Source organism: Drepanopeziza brunnea (genome assembly GCF_022702325.1).
Source record: "Drepanopeziza brunnea f. sp. 'multigermtubi' strain 214-2 chromosome Unknown ctg17, whole genome shotgun sequence".
NCBI classification, from domain to species: Eukaryota; Fungi; Ascomycota; class Leotiomycetes; order Helotiales; family Drepanopezizaceae; genus Drepanopeziza; species Drepanopeziza brunnea.
The window spans coordinates 122913-144428 of record NW_027094080.1 but is presented as its reverse complement, the minus strand read 5'-3'; positions in this window follow the sequence as shown (position 1 = coordinate 144428).

Below are 21516 nucleotides of genomic sequence, written 5' to 3'. Positions count from 1 at the left end.
AATCGAATAACAAATTTATTTAAGCGCTTGATTTAAAAGCCGGATTCGGCTATTTTATTTGATAAAAGCTGTTTTAAAGATTTTTTTATTTAAAGCTTAAAGCGAAGTGATAACGCTTCGAAAGTATATCGTACGTAAAACTTTTTTAATCAATTGCCGGCAAATATTCTATTTAATAAAGCTCCGTTCTCTTTTAGCTTTTTCAATTTATAATATTCTTTTATATTTACCGACGAAATTTAATAAAAGCTAAGCTATCGAAAATCTAGCTTTTTAACGTTAAACATATTTATTTTACGAATCGAATCGTATTTAAAAATTAAGTCACTTACTTTTAAAAGCTTAATTCGAAAGTTCTTTTTATTATTAAAAGGCTAAAGCATTTTTTCTTTTTTAACGGCAGCGGGTTTTTTTAAGTATAGCTTTTATAACATCTTCGTCTCGCATCCGAAACTAGCGTGCTTTTAATTCGATAAGCTTCATACGATTAATTATTAGTTCTTAAAATAACGTAGCTTAAAACTAGATTTAAGTTTTAATCGAAAGCATTGCTTTTTTATTATATATTATATAAAAAGAAGTGAATCCGGTAAGAGTATGCATCGAAATGCGATCGGCGAATAAAACGACTAGCAATTGCGCAATTTAATCGGCGCTTTTAAGCTTACTTAATGCGTTTTTAATTAGTTCGTAGCTGCGTTTTATTATTTTATTTACTTTAAAGTAGTACGTTAAGATTACGACTCGATCGATTTTTTAATTATTAAGTAAATCGATTACTTTTTTTTTAAACTTTGAACTTCCGTCGATTATTAATTAAAAGAAAATTTTATAACGGCAAATAATATTTTCTTAAATAAACTTAATTATTAAAAACGAATCTCGAATCCGAATCGCTTTCGCTTCGATTTATTTACTTATATTATCTTTAGCAATAATTAAATAGCTTTTGCTATTGCGTGCAAATAAATAAATGATATCGATAACTTAGCGTTTTATTAAGCTATTAAATCGAGTAAAGTGCAATAGTTTTTCGAGCTTATTAGCTGATCGATGCTAATATTATTTATAAGTTTTAACGAATCGTTTAACATTCGTATAGCATTTATTTTAAAAGTAACGTTAAAAAATATAATAATAAATTGATTTACGACTTTTATAATTATTTTTATCGTAATAAAACGTAATAATATCCGTTTTAATCGAAAGTTTATCGATTATTAATCGAAAAAAAAAGTTTTTCGTCGAAAATGTTTAAAGCTTTTTAATATTCATTTCGTACTTAATAGCTTTTTTCTTAAACTTATAGTATTTAATTTTATTTAAGTTTTTAAATCTTCGTAAAATCGTTAAAAAAGTAGCTATTCGAATTGATTTTAAAAAGTATTTAATTAAATTTAAAAAGCTTTTGTAATCGTAATCGTCGTTAGATTCGTTTAAGTTTGCATTTTCTGTTTTTTTCAAGCATTAAAACATATTTTTAAAAATAAATTAACGAATATTTATTAAAAAGTCCGTCGAAAGTTCTTCGAAGCTATCTCGAGCTTTAATAAGTCTTAAGTCGATTAACAAGCTATTATCGAACTTATTTTCGTCTTCGTCGCTTGAATTATTAAAATATCGTAACCGTTTCGATAATATATTAATAGCGATATAATCTTTATTAAAGACATATTAAATCTTAAAATCGAAAAGATTAATTTAAGTTAATTAGCGTATAATTAAAGCCGAAAGCATATCGATAACTTTTCGTTGAAGCTAAGCAACGAACACTTTAACGTTAATTTCGAAAATAAAATGCATTTCGATAATTTATAATTTAAATTTCTTAAAGACTTTAAATACTCCGCGGCATTTTTATTTAATAATATTATAATTCCGTTTTGTTTCCGTTTAATCCTCGGACTTGTATTAAGCCGATTATACTTTATTAAAAATAGTTTCGCGTTAACTAATATATTTTTTTTATTTTTTTAAATTAATATCCGTTTTTATTATTATTTCTTTATTTTAGTTTTCGTAATCGATCTTAATCAAAACCGAAGCCGTCGTTAAAGCGTTTTATAATATTCGTATAGCTTTCGAATGCGCTTTAATCTATTATTAATTTATATCTTTTTCTATAAAGTTATAAAAAAGGTTAATAATATATACGAATCTTTTAATTTAAATACGAAAATAAAAGCAAAAGTTTAAAAATCTTTTAATTTTAATAACGTTTTCGAAGGTTTTTTAATTATTAACTTTAATAACTTTATTCGTAACGAGTTCGCGACTTTTCGAATTGCATATAAATCTTATTATATTTATCTTATTTTAATAAAATTATAATTTTTTTTCGATCGTAGCATTAGCGCGTTTAATCCGTTTTAAAGTCTTATCGATGTTTTAAATATATTCGAACACGAATTAGCGTATATTCGAAAGTGCTTTTTCGTTAAAATAAGCTGTTTCTAATCTTTTTATTTTAATATCGTCGATAAATAATATTAAGACTTTAAGTTATAAAAGCTTTAAAATATAATTGATTATTCGAACGAATTAAGCTATCGAGTTTATAATACTTTACGAAAAAGTAATGCATCGGAAAAGACTTAACGGTATAAAAAAAGCGGTAAAGTCTTTATTCGATCAATAAAGTATTTGCTAATCGTAACTCGAATAAAAGTCGATTAAGCTAATTATTTAGCAATTAAAAAACTCTTCGGCAAACTTATTTATAATTAAAAGTGGATTAGCGTCTTTCCGTATAATTGCATTAAATAAAGTTGCTAAGTTAATAAGTTTATACTAGCTCGGCTGCTTTTTAGCTATTAAGAACTATTAATTCCGGTACGGTCTTTCGCAATACTTTAAAACTCTTTTATTAAGCTTATTTTAAAGCATTTTAATAACAATAAGCTATAAAGCTTTCGGATAAGAATAATTAAAATCTTATTAAGCCGTATATAAGATAGTTTTAAACTTAATTAAAAGTAAAACGTCGTCGTAAAATTTACTGCACTTTTGCTAAGCGAATGCAATTGATTTTTCTTTACTTAATATTATCTTTTTAAATAAATCTTTTTTTTTAAGCCGTAAAGTATTATCGATATTTAAGTTCGCTATGCGTTTAAGTGTGATTCGAAAGCCTTTTAATATATCGGTAATACGCAGAAAAAAGTATTGCTTATATTCTTTTACTTACTTTTATAAAGTATCTTTTGCTTTTAATAGCTTATATTAATTAACTTTGCTATTTAATGCTGCTTTTATTCCGTTTGCTTCGTTTACTATCTTAATCTTTTTATTTTTAATCTTATATATACCGAATACTTTAGCCGAGTTCGAAAAGATTTTTTTTCGAGTTTAATAAAATATCGAATTTTAATAATCGATATGATCGTAATAGCGGGTTATAAAGTTATTAATACTAACGGCATTTATTTAACAAGTTGTTAAAAAATCGTATTTTATAAAAGCAAAAACATCGATAAATTACTTTTAAATAATAAAGTCGTTTTTTTTTCGATATTATAACGTTTCGCTTTCGAAATTAAGCGAAAAGCAAAAAGCTTTTAGTATATCGACTTTAACGCTTTTAATAAAACCGATTATTAGTTTTCCGAATCGCTACCGCTATTATTCGAAGACTTATCGTAATAAATAAAGCTTATACTTTGCTTTTTTAAGCGATCGACGGCTTCGTCGTATTAATTCGTTTTATCGCTTATTTTAGCTTAAGTAACTTAGCTTGTAAACGAATTAATAATTATAATAATAACAAAGCTACTTTTATAATTTAAAAGATATTAAAGATTGATTTTCGCTTTACGTATAAAAAAGTAACCGAATATAAATCGAAACTTTAGCGAATCTATAACGTAAAATCGAATACGGATCGTAATACCTTTAATATTAATAGATATATTATCGGCGTATTCGATAAAGCGCGATAAAGAACCGGTGATTGTTCGGAAGCTTATCTTTTAATCGTAAGTTATAAAAACCTCGAATTTAATTACGGCGTTATAAGTAATAACGCTAACTTTCGTACTTGTATCGAGCGTAATTCGCGTATTAATAATTAAAAACTATTCGAGTATATTAACGATGACTTTAAAAGTTAGCGAATAATAATAAAAGTATTTAAAGAATAATTAGCTAAACGTCGATATAAAGTCGATTTTCGTTACAAAAAGCTTTGTAACATTTTCGATCGTAGTTCGTAAAGTACGCCGATCTTTACGAATAAACTAATCGAAAAAAAAGTATTAAAACTAAAAAACATCGTAAAATACGGCTATAAAAAGAATCGAAATAAAGCCGATAATAAGAATAAAGCAAAATCGTTTTTAAATCGAAAAAACTTCGAGTATTAAAAGCGTAGTACGTCGGCGGTACTTAATCTAGCTATTATAGACGTTCTTTTGCAATTAAAGCTTAAACATTTAAGAGAATTCGAATAAACGTTCGAATTAAGACCGTTAAATAATAGCATCTCGATTTAAGATCCGTTTTAATCGAGCGAAGACTTATATAAAGTTTGCTTTACCGGCGACTCGGCCGTAAGTCGAAGCAGCAAAAAAAGAAAAAAAAAGTAAATTCTTACGATAAAGCGCTTTACTAATAAAGCGACTCGTAACTTTGTAAAATAAATCGCTATTAAATAAAAAGATATTACTTTCTTTTTAAATCGGTCGTTAAAGTCTCGAAGCAAGTCCGTCTTTTATTATATTATTTATCGCTTTCGATATAAGCTTGCTACTTATAATCAAGCAATCTTTCGAAGCTTTTATAACGCTAATCGTAATTTAAAAGCAATTAATAATGCTTTCGTTAATAAAAGTTTGTTAAATTATCTTATCGATTATACTTTTAAAAGAAGATTATTTAAAAGTAAAAAGAGCAGCGAAAAACGCAATAGTCTTATTAAGAGTTAAGTTCTTAAGCAAATCGCGTTTTTTTAAAAGCTTAATAAGAATCGCTTCGTAATCTATTCTTAAAGAAAAGATCACTTTATTAAGACCTTCGTATAATTTGATAATCTTAAAAAGCTTAGCTTTTAATTTAAGTGCAATTTTGAAAGCTTTTAATAGCGTAACGAGTAGATTGCGTAAGTCTTTCGGTCGTAAAGCGTTTCGGTTTAAAATCGCGATATAAGCGGGCTCGAGTTTATTTATTTTTATTAGCTTAACGAAAGTAACTTTAAGTTAATTATAAGTAGATTAAACTTTTGCTTTTGCCGAAAAAGCGTTTTTTAACGGATATAACGTAATTCGAAAAGCCGCGTTGCGAGCTCGAGTTTTTATTAATATAATAATAGCTTTCGTATTAAACACGCGAGCATATAAATCCGTTAATATAGTATATCGTTAGCGAATTATATCCGAAATATTAAAATCGTTAATACAAAAAGCTTTCGCATTGCCGTTATTAGTTATTCGAATAAGCGCTTTAACGCGTTCTCGTACAACCTTTTTAATAAATTCTCGTTATGCTTTTAAAGCTTTATAACTTCGTTTTAAATTAAAATTATTTATCGTTTTACGAACCTTTTTTAAAACTTGCTCGTATTTAAAAGTATCGTTTCGAAACTAAAACGAGATCGATAATATTTCTTTTCGATATAATCCGATATACATCAAGTCCGCTTCGTTAAAGTAAAAAGCTAGTTTGTATTAAAGCATAAATAAATAGCATTGATTTTAATATTTATAAAGCTTTTATTAATAGTTAAATAGACTAACAGTTTGCTAGTATTAATAAAAAATACACGTAAAATCGTTTGACGACCGTTTCTTTTTTAATATTACGTAGCTTCGATTCGAATAAATATCGGCCGTATTAATTTCGTAAACTCGATGCAAAGCGATCTTTTAAATCTTTTTATATTAAACTGCTTTTAATAAGTTTATATAAGCCTTTTTTAATATAAGTGCGAAGCTATCGGTAAGTCTTAAATGAATACTAACTTTCGCTAGCTGTTTTATAAAAGCTGCGATCTTTAAGTTAAGATCGACGAATAAAGTAATCGAACTCGCAGCAATAGTGCTTGCGTAATAAAAAAGAAAATCATAAGTACTATCGAAATAAATATTATAAAAGAGTAAAACGTATAAGTTTCGTTTGCTTTCGAAAATAATAAACGATACTTAAAAACGAAAGTTTTCGTTTTAATAAAGATTATAACGAGAAAAAGCTTTAAAGATCTTAGCGTAACCGTATTCTTTAATCCATTTCGCAATGATTTATTCTTGCTTAATTAAATCGCTTATTATAATATAAATTATATTATAAGATTGCAAGTAATCTTCTTTAAGTTTAACGTTCTTTTAAGTCCGATTTTATATCGATAACAATAAGTATTCGAAAAACTTTTACTTTAATTGCTTATCGGTAATATCTTTATTAATTAAACAAGCAAAGCTCGTAAAGTTAAATTATCGAGTAAACTATAAAAGCTCCGCTTTAAAAGCTTTTTCTTTTGCTATCTACTTATTATTTAAGTCGTTTAAAAAGCTAATACTATCTTTTTACTTAACTAAGTCGAATGCTTTATATTCTTTTTTAACTACCGATTTAAAATCGTTTTAAGTTACTTTCGGATCCGAAAAGCTTTCGAAGCTCTTGATATTATAACGTATATTATATTCGAAAAAGCTAAAAATATTATATTTAATAAAGCATTGCTTTTTTTCCGAATTATTAATAATACCGTAATCTTTAAACGCTCGTTTAAGCTAGCGAATATAGTTCGTAATATTAGCTTTATCGAAAGCAAGTATTTTAAAAGCTTTAAGTCCGAAAAGAAGCTTACGAATACTTACGTAATTCGAAGCATTTACGAAAAGTAAGAAAGTCTAAATCCTTTTCATTTCGTTTTCGATTAACTTACGAATAGTATCTTCGTTAAATCCGAAATCTTTTTAAATCGAAAAAGTCATAACTCTTTTTGATTTTCGAAAGCTTTAACGTAAGCTCTTTAAGTTAAGTTAATAAGTATCGATTAAAATGTAAAAGCGTTTCGAAATAGATATAAAAAAAAAACGAAAATAGTATAAATATAAATAAATAATAAAAATAAAATAAATATAATTTATAATAAATATTAAATATATAAAGAAATATTATAAAGATATAAAATCTTAATGCGTCGAAAGTAATTTATTAAAAAGTCGAATATCGATCGCTTCGAGTTAGATAATCGAAATCAAATCGATATAATAAATAATATCGATAATACGTTTAACTTTATAACGTAAGATCCGTAATAAACGAAAAAGTAATTATCGAAATTAAATATATTAAAATAAAAACGAAATCGAATAATAGCCGAGCTTTCGTGCAAGCATATAGCTTGCTTTTAATATAATACGATATCGAAACGGTTTCGAATTGCATAACATTTATTTCCGCTCGTCGTATCTTTTATTTATTAAAACGAAAGATATTCAAAAGCAATTCGAAGTCTTTATACGTAATTTTCGTTGCAAAGTAAGTATTGAATTTTTAAACTTCTTAAGCTTAGCGTAATATTTCCGATACTTAATTATTGCTTATCTTTTTCAAAAAAGAAAAAGCAATAAGCTCGTATTAAAAACGATATTAAATCGAAAAAGTAAAGTATACTAAACGAATAATACTTCAAGCGTATCGCCGTACAAAGTGGCTTAAGTGAATAGAACTTTATAAATACCGAATTAAACTTTAGCTAGCTCGATCTTCGAATTAAAGTAACGACTTTTTAAATAATACTTATTAAGTATATTAAATAGCATGCTCGACGAATATAAATCGAAAAAAGATCGCTTTTAAAGCAATAGCCTCGAAGCTTATATACAAAAGCACTTAATTATTAGCTTAACGTATATCGAATACTTTTCGAAAGTGCATCGTAAAAGCATATAATTAATAGCTTAACGTATAACGTAAACTCCGAATATATAGCTTTTCGTAAAAAAAGCAATTTAAAAAAAAGTATAAAGACTAACTTTTAATTCGATTCTTTGCGTAAGTCATTAAATATATATATAAAAAAAGAGCTCCGATATATACTTAACGTTAAATCATAAGATATATATAAATATAATTATAATAGAATCGTAAATAAATAAAAAAAGAAAAAGAAAACGATCGAAAGACACTCGAATGCGTATTATGCGTACGTATATTATATTATATAATAATATAATGCCGGTTCAAGGAAGAATTAACTACTCGTTTATATAAAAGCTTATACGTGACTTAACTACGTGCTTAGCAAAGCTAAAGCATGCAGCGCACCTACGTAACAAAAGTGCTTAGCATCGGTACTATATACATGGAAAAAATAAATACAGAGCCCCAACTCTACCACAATACCGACGGCCTTGACTGTATTTTTAAAGATCTTTGCGAAAGCTAAAGCACCTTTTTCAATTTGTACGGAGTCGTAGAAACTCGAAAGGTCAAAGAAGATGTCTATGCCGTTGCGTATTAACGACCGTAATAAAAGTCTCGGTATAATCAATACTTTCTTTTTATTAATCTTTTTTAACGACTTAACGAGCTTTCTAACGAACTATAAAGCCGTTAAGTCTTCGCTTATGTTTATATACTTATCGACCGAGAAAAACGCGTTGAGTCGTAAGTAGATCGACAAAGTCTTAAGTATTATTTTCGTAAAATGATTTTTATTCTTCGATTATAACTTCTAATTAAGCCGTTCGATTATTATTAATTATAACTTGTTTATAAGTCTTCGGTTCGAAAGGTTTAAAAGAATTAGCTTCGAAGAAAGTGATTTTTGCTATAAAACTAAATAAAACTTAAATATTAAAGCTATCTTTATCTTTAACGTGCTTAACTTTAAGTTTCTTTTTCAATTTTAAAGTCTACTTTACTAAAAGTGCTATAAAAGCCATTAAGTTAAGTAAGTCAAGGTCTCGGTAAAGCTTAAAGTAAAGTTTAAAAAAAAGTTAGCGAAAGAAAAAGAGTTCGAAAAGTAAAATCGAATATACTTTCGAAAGACGAAAAGAAAAAGAAAAGAGTCGAAAGATAATAAAAGCGATTAAAAGTATCGAAGATATAAAAGTTCTTTTAAAAAGTGAAAGTCGAAGATCTTAAGCGATAAGCCTTCGAGTTAAATAACCTTCGTTCTTAACGGTAAGCGAAAAGCGTAAGCATTTTAACTTTGTTTTAAGCGAACTTTCAATCTTGCGCTTTAAAAGCGTTAAAAAGTAAAAATCAAAAAAGTAAAAAGCGGAATTAAAGTGCGGAAAAGTAAGTGATCCTTTCATAAAATCTATTTATTCGATAGCGGTAAAAGCTAGAAACTGTTTAATTATATATACGCTATATGCTTTTTTAATAAGACCGTCGTTCGTTAAAATACGATAAATATAATCACTTTCGTATTTAATTAGCTTTTTATAAAAGACCCGTTTAATATACGGTTTTAGCTTTTTAATTTTACTTTCGAAAAACTAAGCTTTAAAGCCGATAATACGTAAATGCAAAACGAACGGTTTATATAAGTTCGTAACTTTAAAAAAAGTTATGCTAATAAAGCTATAAAAGCGACGAAAGTAAAAATAAACGATAATACAAAGCAGTTCCGGTTATTATTTCGTATCGAACTTAAAACTTTGCAAAAGCGTTTTTATAATATCTTAAAATTTTCGTCCGATCTTTTTAATAGCTTTATTTATTTATAAATTATACGGAATAATAAGTTTAAATCAAACGCTTGTTTCAATTAAGTGTTCTTAAAAACGCCGAAAAACGTATTCGCTTTTGTTATCGATACGAAAACGCATAATTTTTTTTCGACGAAAAGCTAAAAAAAGTTTGAATTTATTTAATATTTTAAAGATATACTTTATATTATAACACTCGACCTCTTTTATCTTATCGTAATAAAAGCAAATAAAATAAATCGAGCCGTCGTACCTTTTGCGAAAAAGTCTAATAATATTTATATAAATAAGCTCGTCGGAATACCGTCTTAAATTAATATGTCTTTTATATGCTCTTTTAATTATTCGACTATCGAAGCAGCTTTCGCAAGCGTACAAAAAAAAGTATACGTAAGTTTATATCTTTTAATAGTTTTTACATTTTTAATAAGTTTTCTTATTAAAGATATTTAAAACGCTTATACTGAACATCTTAAGCCTTTTAAATAAAAAAAGCGGTTAAAGCTTTATATTAAGATCGTTATTAAAAAAGATTTAAAGTATCGAAAGTTAAAGCTAGTTAAAAAAAATAAGCATAGCGTCATTGATTAAAGTCGAAAGCTTTATATTTATAATTTAAACGAAGAACTCGGTTTATAAGCTAGCGCAAATCGATATTAAAGCAAAACAAGTCTTAAGCGATACGGTAATTTGCTAGCTAATAAAACGGAGCGAGCAGCTCTAGCCGTCGAGAATGATTTTTTAACTCTTTTATATTAAAAAAAAAGAATATCATTTTCACTTAAGTTTTTCTTATTATCGCTTTGCTCTTCTTTATTTATATTATTATAAAGCATCGTCTTCGTCGCGGTTTTTATAGCTATAGTTAGGCTTAAGATAGTAAAAGACTTTTTAAAAGCCTTTTGCGCGAAAGCTTTTTTAATGCGATTGCTAATAAAAGCAAAAGAAAGTTTAGCAGCTGCAAAAGAATTGTTTTTAACATTTAAGTCGTAAGACGGATCTTCGTTTTAAAGCTAAGCTAATGCACTCGTTTAGCTCGTCGATTATTATATTGCTTTTAAAGCAGTTCTAAAACAATTAGCGAACGAAAGAAAAAGGTTTAAAAAAATTAAACTTATTAAAAGCTATTAGTACTTATATTAATATTATTAAAAACGATGCTTTTGTTTATTTCGGATTAAATAGCCGAAGTAAATTTAATTGCGTTTGCTAAAAAAATTTAATTAATAAATATTTACTAATCATAAGTCAAAAACATTATCGAATCGAAGTCTAAAAGATAATAAATGCTAGTTTGTATTTGCGCAAGAGTTTGTTAATATTTAAAAAGCGTCACTTAAAATAATGAAAATTAAAAATTATTAATTAATAAAGTAATTAATACTTACTAGCTTGACTTTAAGAAATTCAGCGAGAAAAAGACGAAAATAAATCAGTTCTTTATTATAAACTTGCAATACCGCGCGAAGTTTTAAGAATTTTTATAAATGCTTATCAGCTATTTGCAATTGATTTACTAATTAATTTACTAATTGAATACTAACCGGATAGCTATCGAATTATAATAGCGCAGCGCTAAGCAAAAGTAAAGTTAAGAATTTTTATAAATGCTTATTAGTTATTTGCAATTGATTTATTAATCAATTTATTAATCAAATACTAATCGAGTAGCTATCGAATTATAATAGCGCGGCGCTTAGCAAAAGTAAGGTCTAGCGCATCCGTAACTAATTAAGCTTTACTAAACTAAAGATAAAGATTTGCGCTAAGCAAAGTAATTAAAAAAATATTAATAGTATTCCGATTAATTAAATATAAACTTACTTTGTTTACTTTATAAATTTAAGTTTTCTTTTTTTACGCTTTCGCCGCGTATTATATTTGCTTTACCTTTTTATACTTCGTCTTTATTTGCTTGACCTTTAGCCGCTTGACTTTTAGCCGCTTGACCCTCAGCCGCTTGACCTTCAACCGCTTAACTTTTAATCGCTTGATTCTTAATTGCTTTATTAATTAATTTATCTTAGCTTGCGTCATCTCTTTTAGCCGTAATACTTAATATATCGGTAAAAAGAAGTCGGTCCGAAAGCAAAAGTTCGTTTAATAAAAAAACTATTTAAAAGTATTAATAAAAAGACTTAATCGCGATAATCTAATTTACGATTAATAAATTAATAATTTTAAACAAGAAAAAGACGACTTTACAAAACAATGAATAGCGTTGTATTTAAAAGCGTAGTAAATAAAAAAGCGATAATTATAATTAATCATTAAATAATAATAAAAAGAAATCAAACTTTACTTTATAGAGTAAAAATTGCGCGAAGCGGCCGCTTTATCTTAATTGCGGCCGCCTTATCTTAGCTGCGGCTGCTTTATCACTTCGTAAATTCACTAGCGGCCGCGTTAAAATGTTTTAAAAATAAAATATACGAGTTCACTTTTAACTTTAATACTTTTATTCTATTACTTTTAATTTTACTTTAAACAATTACTTTCAACGTTTAGCTTTTTTATAATACTATTCAATATAGCCGCTTATCAGCTTGATTCGATAGAAAATATTATTACAAATACAAATCAGCTTAATTTAATAAAAAAGATTAAAAAATCTATAATAAGAATCATTTTCTTATTTACTAATCTATTTATTAATTAAAAACGTCTTTCTTAAAATACGGCCGATACGAGGGCAATCGTAGCGGCAAGCAATCCGATATTAAAAAACCTTAATAAGCGCAAAGTAAATATTTTTTTTACGTAATATTTTAACTTTTATTAATTTATTAATTTTTTTTAAAAAAAAAAGCCAAAGAGAAGCTAATTATCAACTAATCTTTATACGATAAAAGCTAATGCTCGTATAACAAAGCTGAAACAAGATCTTTAAGCAAATAAGTTTCGAAAAATTAAAAAACGAGATTAAGCGGCCGCTAATTAGCTTTTTGCAATTTAAAAACAAACCTTAAAATATTCTTAAGCATCAAAAGCTAAAAGGAAAACTCGATAAGCCGAAATGCGAAAGAATCTTATAAATGAACGGTACTTTTTCTTTTCTTTGATTTATTAAGCAATTTACTAATCGATTTTAAAAAGAATCGAAGCATTTACGCAAATAATCTTGCTATACAAGCCGCTTCTTTTACAACTAGATTCAATAATAGAAAATACTTGAATAGCGATTAAATTGATAAAGCATTTAATTTAAACGAAAAAGTTTATAAAGAATTTAATTTGCGAAAAAACGAAAAAGAAAATAATAATATACTTCGCGATAAATACGTTTCGATTACCGATAAGAAAATAAAGAAAATCACTCGGCAATTAGCACGTTAGCACGTATAAATAAGCTTTTATTTCATTTAAATATTTATATTTTGCTAATAATATAAAGTCACGTTATATAATGTGGAGGGGAAGAGCTCCGACATATACCCAACGTTAAATTAAGAGATATATATGAATATAGCTATAATAGAATCGTAAGTAAATAAAAAGAGAAAAAGAGGACGATCGAAAGACACTCGAATATGTGCTATAAGTACGTGTATTGTATTGTATATAATATAGTGCTAGTTCAAAGAAGAACTAACTACTCGTCTATATAAGAGCTTGCACGTAACCTAACTACGTGCTTAGCAAGGCCAAAGCATGCAGCGCACTTACGTAATAAAAGTGCTTAGCATTAGTATTATATATATAAATAGAATAAATACAAAGCCGCAATTCTATTATATACGTTTTCTTTTCGAATTAAACTCGCTTTCGAATCACTTTTTATTAAAGTAGTAAAGTTATGTTTGCAAAACGAGCATATAGCCGAATTGCACGGTCGCAATATAGTCTTAAAATACTACTTAATAATGCATCGCCGGATCGGTGTTAATATAAAGCGTATATAATATAATAAAAAAAATAAAAATAGCAACGAAAATGCAAGATAATCTTTCGAGTCTAACTTTTTTTTATATTTTTTATAACACTTTTATTTAATTATAAGAATAATATCAACTCGAGCGTTAATATTATCGTTAAGATAAGCGTGCGCCGATTTAAGCGGTCAAGTAATAACGCATTGCCGAATCGGTCATAGCGCGAGGCTTAAAGCGGTAACGTAATAAAAAAAACAAAAGCGGTAATATATATTCGAAGTCTTGCTATAAACAATCAACTTTCTTTTTATATTAACTTTATATTTTTTTATTTTTCTTTTAATATTACTATTTATTAATTTTATCATTTACTATTATATTTTCGATTTATTTTCGATACGTAAGCTACGCAAGCAAAACTATCGATAATATCGCGAACCGGTATATCTTTTCTTTCGATACTTTTATTAAATGCAAGCGTTGCCGTATTATTAAATCAATTTGCATTTTTATAAGTTATCTTACTTTTCGTTTTATATTTATTTTAATTTCGATCCGATAGTTCTTCGCAAAAGTCGTCGATATCGATATAGCTTTAATAAATGCGATAACGGTTATAAATAATAAAATTAAAACGGCCGACGAGGTTTTTCGTAAAAGCATAATTGCAAATAATCTTTTTATAAAAACTCGCTGCGCTTTTGCCTTTCGAGTTGATAATGCTTTTTCTTTTTTTCGAGCTCGTATCGCCGCTGCTTTTTTTGCCGCCGCTAATGCTAAAAGTCATTTAATTAGCTTAAGTCTCGTCTCGGCGTTGCGCTTATTTGCCGCCGCTATTACCGTTAATCTAGCTTCGCTAGACTTATTACGTTAGATTTTAGCTATAATAAATCGAAACAATACTTTATTAAGTAACATTTATTTAATCGCGTAAATGTATATCGCGAGCTCTTAATAATTCTCTTTCGATTTAATTACGATAAGTTGCTAAAAAGTCTTCGTTTCGCTTATCTTTATTTTCGTAATCGTTAGCTCTTTTTGCTTTTCTTGCGAAGAAGCTTCGCTAAAGTGCTCGCTAAGCTTTTAATCGCGGCAATATTAATAGTTTTTTTTCGCGAAGTTTTAGCCGTAGTAATACTCGTAGTTTTTTAAAAGGTTCGAGTCGTAGCAATATTAATAAATCTTCGAAAGGTAAAAGCAATGCTTAAAGTGCTGCGAAAAGCTTTCGCATTATTCCACTTAGCTTTAAGTTATAAGGTCGGAAAAGTTTTTATCGCGTGTCGGCAGCTTGCTAAGTAATTAATAAAATAGATTTTTTTCGTATGCTTTTTTTGATTAGCCTTCGAATAAGGTCCGCTTTGTATATATAATATGCTCGTATATAATAAATCGAAAGCATATAAGTATAATAACGTAAGGCTTTTTAATATAAAAAAAGAAATAAAAAGAGTATAAAAAGAAAGAAAACAAAGAAAACTAAACTCAAATAAAGAAAAAATCAAAAATCAAATCTAAACTCGTTTTTCCTTTACGTATAATCATGCCTTTATAACTTAATCACTTTCTATTGCTTTTTTATTATTGCTTATAAAGACTTTTGCGTATTAGCTCCGTTGCTCTTTCGTAAGGCTAAGTAATCGAATAATAAATCTATTTAAGCGCTTAATTTAAAGGCCGGATTCGGCCACTTTATTTAATAAAAGCTGTTTTAAAGATTTCTTTATTTAAAGCTTAAAGCGAAATAATAACGCTTTAAAAGTATATCGCACGTAAAACTTTTTTAATCGATTGCTAGCAAATGTTTTATTTAGCAAAGCTTCGTTTTCTTTTAGCTTTTTTAACTTATAGTATTTGTCGGTATATCTATATCGACCTTAGCTAGCTAGTAGTAGTAGTAGTAGTAGTTGGGGAAGCTCACCCGTGAACCATGGTTCACGGGTCACTTAGCATGCCTCGCTTAGCATGCTAACAGTCAAAGGACCCTTCCACTTGATAAGTAAACCTATTAGTTAGCTAGTGCACGTGATTCTTTCTAATCATATAAAAGGAATTAGCTCTTTTAAGTCTTAAAAAGCAGACAAAATTCAGATACCTTATCAACCGAGTGTTTTGCAATTGCAAGTACTTTAACGACCGTTACGACCTTACGAATATATATATATTTTTAATCGCTTAAAAGCAATCTAACACTGATCAATAGTTGATTTACTATTAAGTGATCAATCATAGAAAAGCTAAGACTTTATAGCGAAGATACCTTTTTATTACGATACCTTTTTCTTTTTATAACGGAAAAGCGATTCCGTACTAAGTCGCTTTTTATATTATCGATTTTCTTTATTTTTACGAAAGAGTAATTCCGAATCAAGTCACTTTTATATAACAACTTTAACGCTATAAAAGCCGCGCTTGCTACATATAGCAACTCAACTAAATTTAAATCGACTTATATATAAACAAATAATAACTATAGCCGATCGAGCAATTAAACTTTTAAATAAAGAGTTTAGCCGATAAAGAGCAAAGTATTATACTTTTCGAATCTTATCACTACTTACGAAACCCTTAACTATTCAACTAAAAGAAACACTATACTTAAGACTCTTAAGCTTTTCGGAAAGACTAAACGACGAGATATCGAGCATCTTATTTAACTTAAACGAATTATTATACGCAAAGCTCGATAATAAGATTACGGCTCGAGCAATAGTAAAAGACTTCTTAAATGCGAAATATAAAAGACTAAAAGACTACGACTTATAAAGCTTATTCCGGCACGCTTTCTTACGCTAAGATTAAACGAGTTTTATAATAACGAAAGACAATATAAGACGAAGCTTTAAGTATGCTACTTTTATTAGCTTTAAAGAACACTTGCTATTTAAAAGCGTATAATGCTTTTTAAAGCAAAAGAGTTACGCTAATAAAATAGTTAAATTATTAAACGACGAGCAGCAGCATTAATAGACCTTCGAAAAAATAAAAGAGCAATAAGCAATACTTTTAAGCTTCGATTTAAAGTAGACCGCCGAAAACCTTACGAACGACGACGACGACGATATTATACTTTAATCACTTTTATTTCCGCGCAGTCTAAAAAAGAAAGAAAAGAAGACTTTAAGCAAAAAAGAAGAAAAGGAAGAAATCCGAAAGTTACGAAAAGAGTTTTTAAAAGAAAAGAAAGATATAGAACGCAATATAAAAGCTATAGCAAAGCAAATAACGGAATTACGAACTTACGTTATACAATCTAACGAAAAGTTACGACGAAGCACTTTAGCGTACTTATTTTTAATTCAATAATCGCTACGCAATACGCTAATTATATAACAAAAGCTAAAATCGCTTTAACGGCTTTTAAACCCTTTTTTTAAGAGCTACAACCGAGTTTCTTAAAAGCTAAGACCGAGTAGCAATAACAACGGCTTCGAAAACATAATCGAGCTTAATAATACGCGAAGCAATAGCAGCTATACGCTAAAAGAAGATCCGCTAAAACTTAAGAGCATTTCGGACAAAATCAGCTCTTATTAAAGATAGCGTGTAGATTTCTATGCTTAATTTTAGCAACTCGAGAAAAGAATTTAGCAACTCGAAAAAAGGATTTAACACTTTCGGACGTACCGATAAGCTTTTTAAATCTTTTAACAAGCTACGTATCGATAAAAAGGATATTAAAAGTATAAGAATCGCTAAGAACGCGCTTAAAAGTACAGATATTATTAAGCTAGAGCTTTAGCTAATAACTTAAATAGCTTTAACGATCTTAACGATAATCGACGAAAAAAAAACAAAAGAGATTAGCAAAAAGATCGAGGCTACGGATATAAAAGAAGTAAGAACGGGCCTTTTAAATTATTAAAAAGATTCGAAAACGAACTTTTAAAAGACTCCGGATTCGGAAATGAGCTTCTTAAAGACTTTAAAAGAAGACGGACTATTAGCAACTATATCGGTAATCTTTTATCGATTAAACTATTAGCTAAGCAAAGCATACTTGCGTACGCTACTTTAAGCGCTCTTAATAATAACAGAAACGATTTCCTTAAGCTAAAAACGATAGACCTTTACCCGAGAGCAAAGGAATTAGTTTTGTTTGCAAAAAGCTTTCTTAAAAAACTAAAGTATTCGAGACTCGACGATGACTTTAAAACTCAATTAAAGATTTTCGCTAATTAAATAAGTCGATACAGTTTAACCTTAAACGACTACTTAACGGCGTTCTTTATTATGCTTACAGAAGAAGCTATTACTTTTTATTATAATTACGTAATCAAGGCTCGGCTCTTTACGTTTAAAGCAAACGCTATTATAATAAAAGACTACTTCGAAACTGACTATCGGCGGCAAGCAAAATACGACCGTTAAAAAGAAATTTCGCTAGATTTAATTAAGAAAAAGAATTTAAAAACCTCGCTTAACGAATGCTTTAAGAAGCTCGTTAAAAAGCTTAAAAGCATTTAAAGCTCTTTACAACCAAGTTTAAAAGATGATCGAAGTTTAGCTAACAAGTTGTATTCAGCTTATAAAAACGTACTAAAAATTACGATTGCACGAATAAATCTTGCTTTTACTTTTATTACGGCAATTGCTAATATTCGTCGAGCAATTGCTTTTGCAACTAAGACTTTTCGACCTTTCGTTAAAGCTAGAACTTACGCGAGCTTTAACGAGCTATACGATTACACTTGCTTTTAACACGCTTTAAAAGCTAACTTCGATTTAAATAAAGAATACGAATGCTTTATTTAAGACCGCTAATACTTCGAAAGTAAGAAAGCTGCTAAAGCTATTAAAAGTAAAAAAAAGTGTTTTGTTTATAAAAAGCCAAGTTGCTAAAGTACTAACTACACCCTCGACGAAAGAAAAGCATCCGTCGCTAAGTTCTAAGCTTTTAAAAACGCAAAAAAAGTAACGAAAAGCAAATTCTTTTAATACGTAGCATCGATTAAAAGTTTATTATTTGTATTTACGGAAAAATTCGATTAGTTTATCGCAAGCTTATTAAACGAGCTATTCGAATCGAGCAGCTATGTTAATATATCGGAAGGTTTTATAACTATCTATAATACTTTTAACGCTAACGAAGTATATAAATAGCTAAAGATCTAGACGGCATTCTACGCTCTTACTAGCCAAATCGAGACCTAAAACGTGCTCGCGAGCAAAGCAGAGACTTACATAGCATTTAAGTACTTTAAAAACGTGTTTATAAGCTTTATAATTAACAGCGGAGCAGTTAATTTCTTTATCGCTAGCTTGCTTTAGCTACGAGCATTTTAAAAGAAGTACTTCGAGGTTTAATTAAATACATTTCGAACAAAAAAGAAGTTCGTTAAGTACGGGATCGGCTTTGCTACTTTTATTAAAGCAATTACTTTAAATACTTTTTTAAGTCAAATAAAGTTCTACGTTATAAAGAGCGACGTATCCTTTTTATTCTTATTAACTAATATAAATAAGCATAAAGTGATCTTAAATAACTTACGAAACGTGCTAGTTTAAAAGAAAAAGGAAATACTAATAATAAAGATGTTTAAGCACGTATAGATGCTATTAAGTAAAGAATACGCTGCTGCTTATTATAACATCGAAAGCGAAAGCGAGACCGTTTATTGCTACTTTACGGAAAAGCAATTAAAGACTATTTATAAGCGTTTTGGTCACCTTTTAGCAAGTCGATTTGCTATTGTTCTTAAAAAGGCTAAGCACGAATTCAAACGGGATTTGCTTTATAATATCTAAAAGTTTTGCTATTATTACTAAGTATTTAAACGCTTTTCAAAGAGGTTTAATATTAGATTTAAAAATGATATTGACTTTAATAATACGGTATACGTCGATATAATGCACTTTAACGGCAAAAACGTATTGCACGTCGTTTGCGATTTTATTAATTTTCAAGCCGCTACTTTCTTTAAAAGTATGTTCGCATAACACTTACTTAAAAGATTCAATCGATGTTAAGTTAATACTTACGTCGGACCTTTTATAAACGTCGTGCACGATTTCGAAACTAATTTTAATTTAACAACGTTCTGAAGTTACTTTAAAAGTATTAACAGCATTTTAAAGCAGATGCTTGTAAAAGCTTATTATAGCGTCGGGCTAATAGAACGCTATTACGTCTTTATACGACGCGCTTTTAAGATCGTTATAAAAGAGCTTCTTAAAGCTTTAAAAAAGGATCGGCTTCAAATAGCTATCAAAGCTATTAACGATATAGCGGGATTTAATAACTTAATTTTTATACTCTTCGTTTTTAAGACTTTATCGAAGCTAACGGAACAAGATCGATTTGCCGCGTTTACTTAAAAGCGTGCTGCTACTATTAATAAAGCTATAAAAGAAGTACGAAAATGCTACGCCGCGAAGCAAGTTAAAGACGCGTTTAAAAAGAAGAATAAACCAATTACGAAGCATACTTTAGACCTTTTTATTAATTCACGGGTACTCGTATAGCGAGAAAACTAAAAGTAGAAAAGCTTTTTTCAGCTGCTTAATAAGCAAAGGCATACGTGTATAATAGCATGTCCGAAGCTTACGGAATTCAAGTTAACTTTAGTAAAACCTTATTACTTTAAAGTTAAAAAGCTACTAAAGGAGTTGCAAGTACTTGAAGTAAAAGTAAAAGAAGATTAAAGTAAAAGCGAAAAAGAGCTAGAACTACGAAATTCGTTTAAACTTTAATATTCGCTTAATCTACCGAGGTCGCTTAATCTAAAAAGCTCGCTAAAATTAGCAAACAACTTTCTTCAATTTATTAATTCTTAAAAATCAATAATATTAATAATTCAAATACTTTATTAAAAATACGATCTTAGTATCCCGACCGTGCTCGACGAAAAAGAAAGCGATTCTTACGTTTTATTTACTAAAGACTCCGAAGTGCTGATTACCGATAAAGAACGCCGGGATTATAAGCTTTCAGTTAAGCTACGAGCCGAAAGAATCATTAAGAGCTTTAAAGCACTATTTTAAGAGTCTAAAGCAAAAGAATTAGCTAGATTGATAGCTTAAAGCATCTTTTAAGTGATCTCGAGCATCGATTTACGCGCTAAAAGCGCTAAGATCTTCGGATTTAAGTTTGTTGATAAGATCAAAGGCAAAAGAACACTTACGCTATACGAGAAGTCTCGTATAATAGTTTAAGCCTTTTAAAATAAAAGCAAAACGAAAGTACTTATCGAGTCACTTACGGTGCAACGAGCGAGTTAAAAACTTTATTATGCTTTAGCTTTTTCGCTAATAAAAGATTACGAGTGTCAAGTCTATAATAAAGATATCACTTAAGCTTACATTTAATTAAGTACGAAGCTTATCTGAATAATCGTCGTACGATTATTCAAAGAGATTACTTATCGATTCTCTTTCGGCATTTTGTTTTTTATAACTAGCCTTTTATACGGCATCTTCGAAGCAAAGACGCATTAATATAAGCGTTTCTCCGAGCACTTTATAAACAACTTTAGCATAAAGCAATCGAGCTTTAACTTTTGCTTTTTTATATCAATTAATAAAGATCAGCTAAGAATAGCTGCTTTATAAATAAATGATATTCTTATAGTTATCAATCCAGCTATAAAAGCAAAAGAAAAGAAAGAGCTAATCAAATCTAAGTTAAAGAGCAAAGAAATAAAGATCTTTATATACGCCGAACCGATGATTTTTAATAGATGTAAGTTATCTTTAGATAAAAACGAGTTCGGAATGTTAATTGATTAGAAAAAGCAAAGAAAAAGGCTTGCCGTGATTAAGCTCGATTCAGCTATACGAGCTAAAAAGTACTTAAAGCAACGTGCTCGAAAAGCGTATTTAACTACTATTTGCTACTTAAAAGCATTTTGTGTTCTATCGATAGCTACTTAGCATTAAGAACCGAAAGACGAAGATTATAAAGCTTTTAATAAGGTGATCTAATAGCTGATCGATCACTTAACTCGAAAGATCTATTACGTGCTTTTAAACTTAAAGACGGCGAAGCT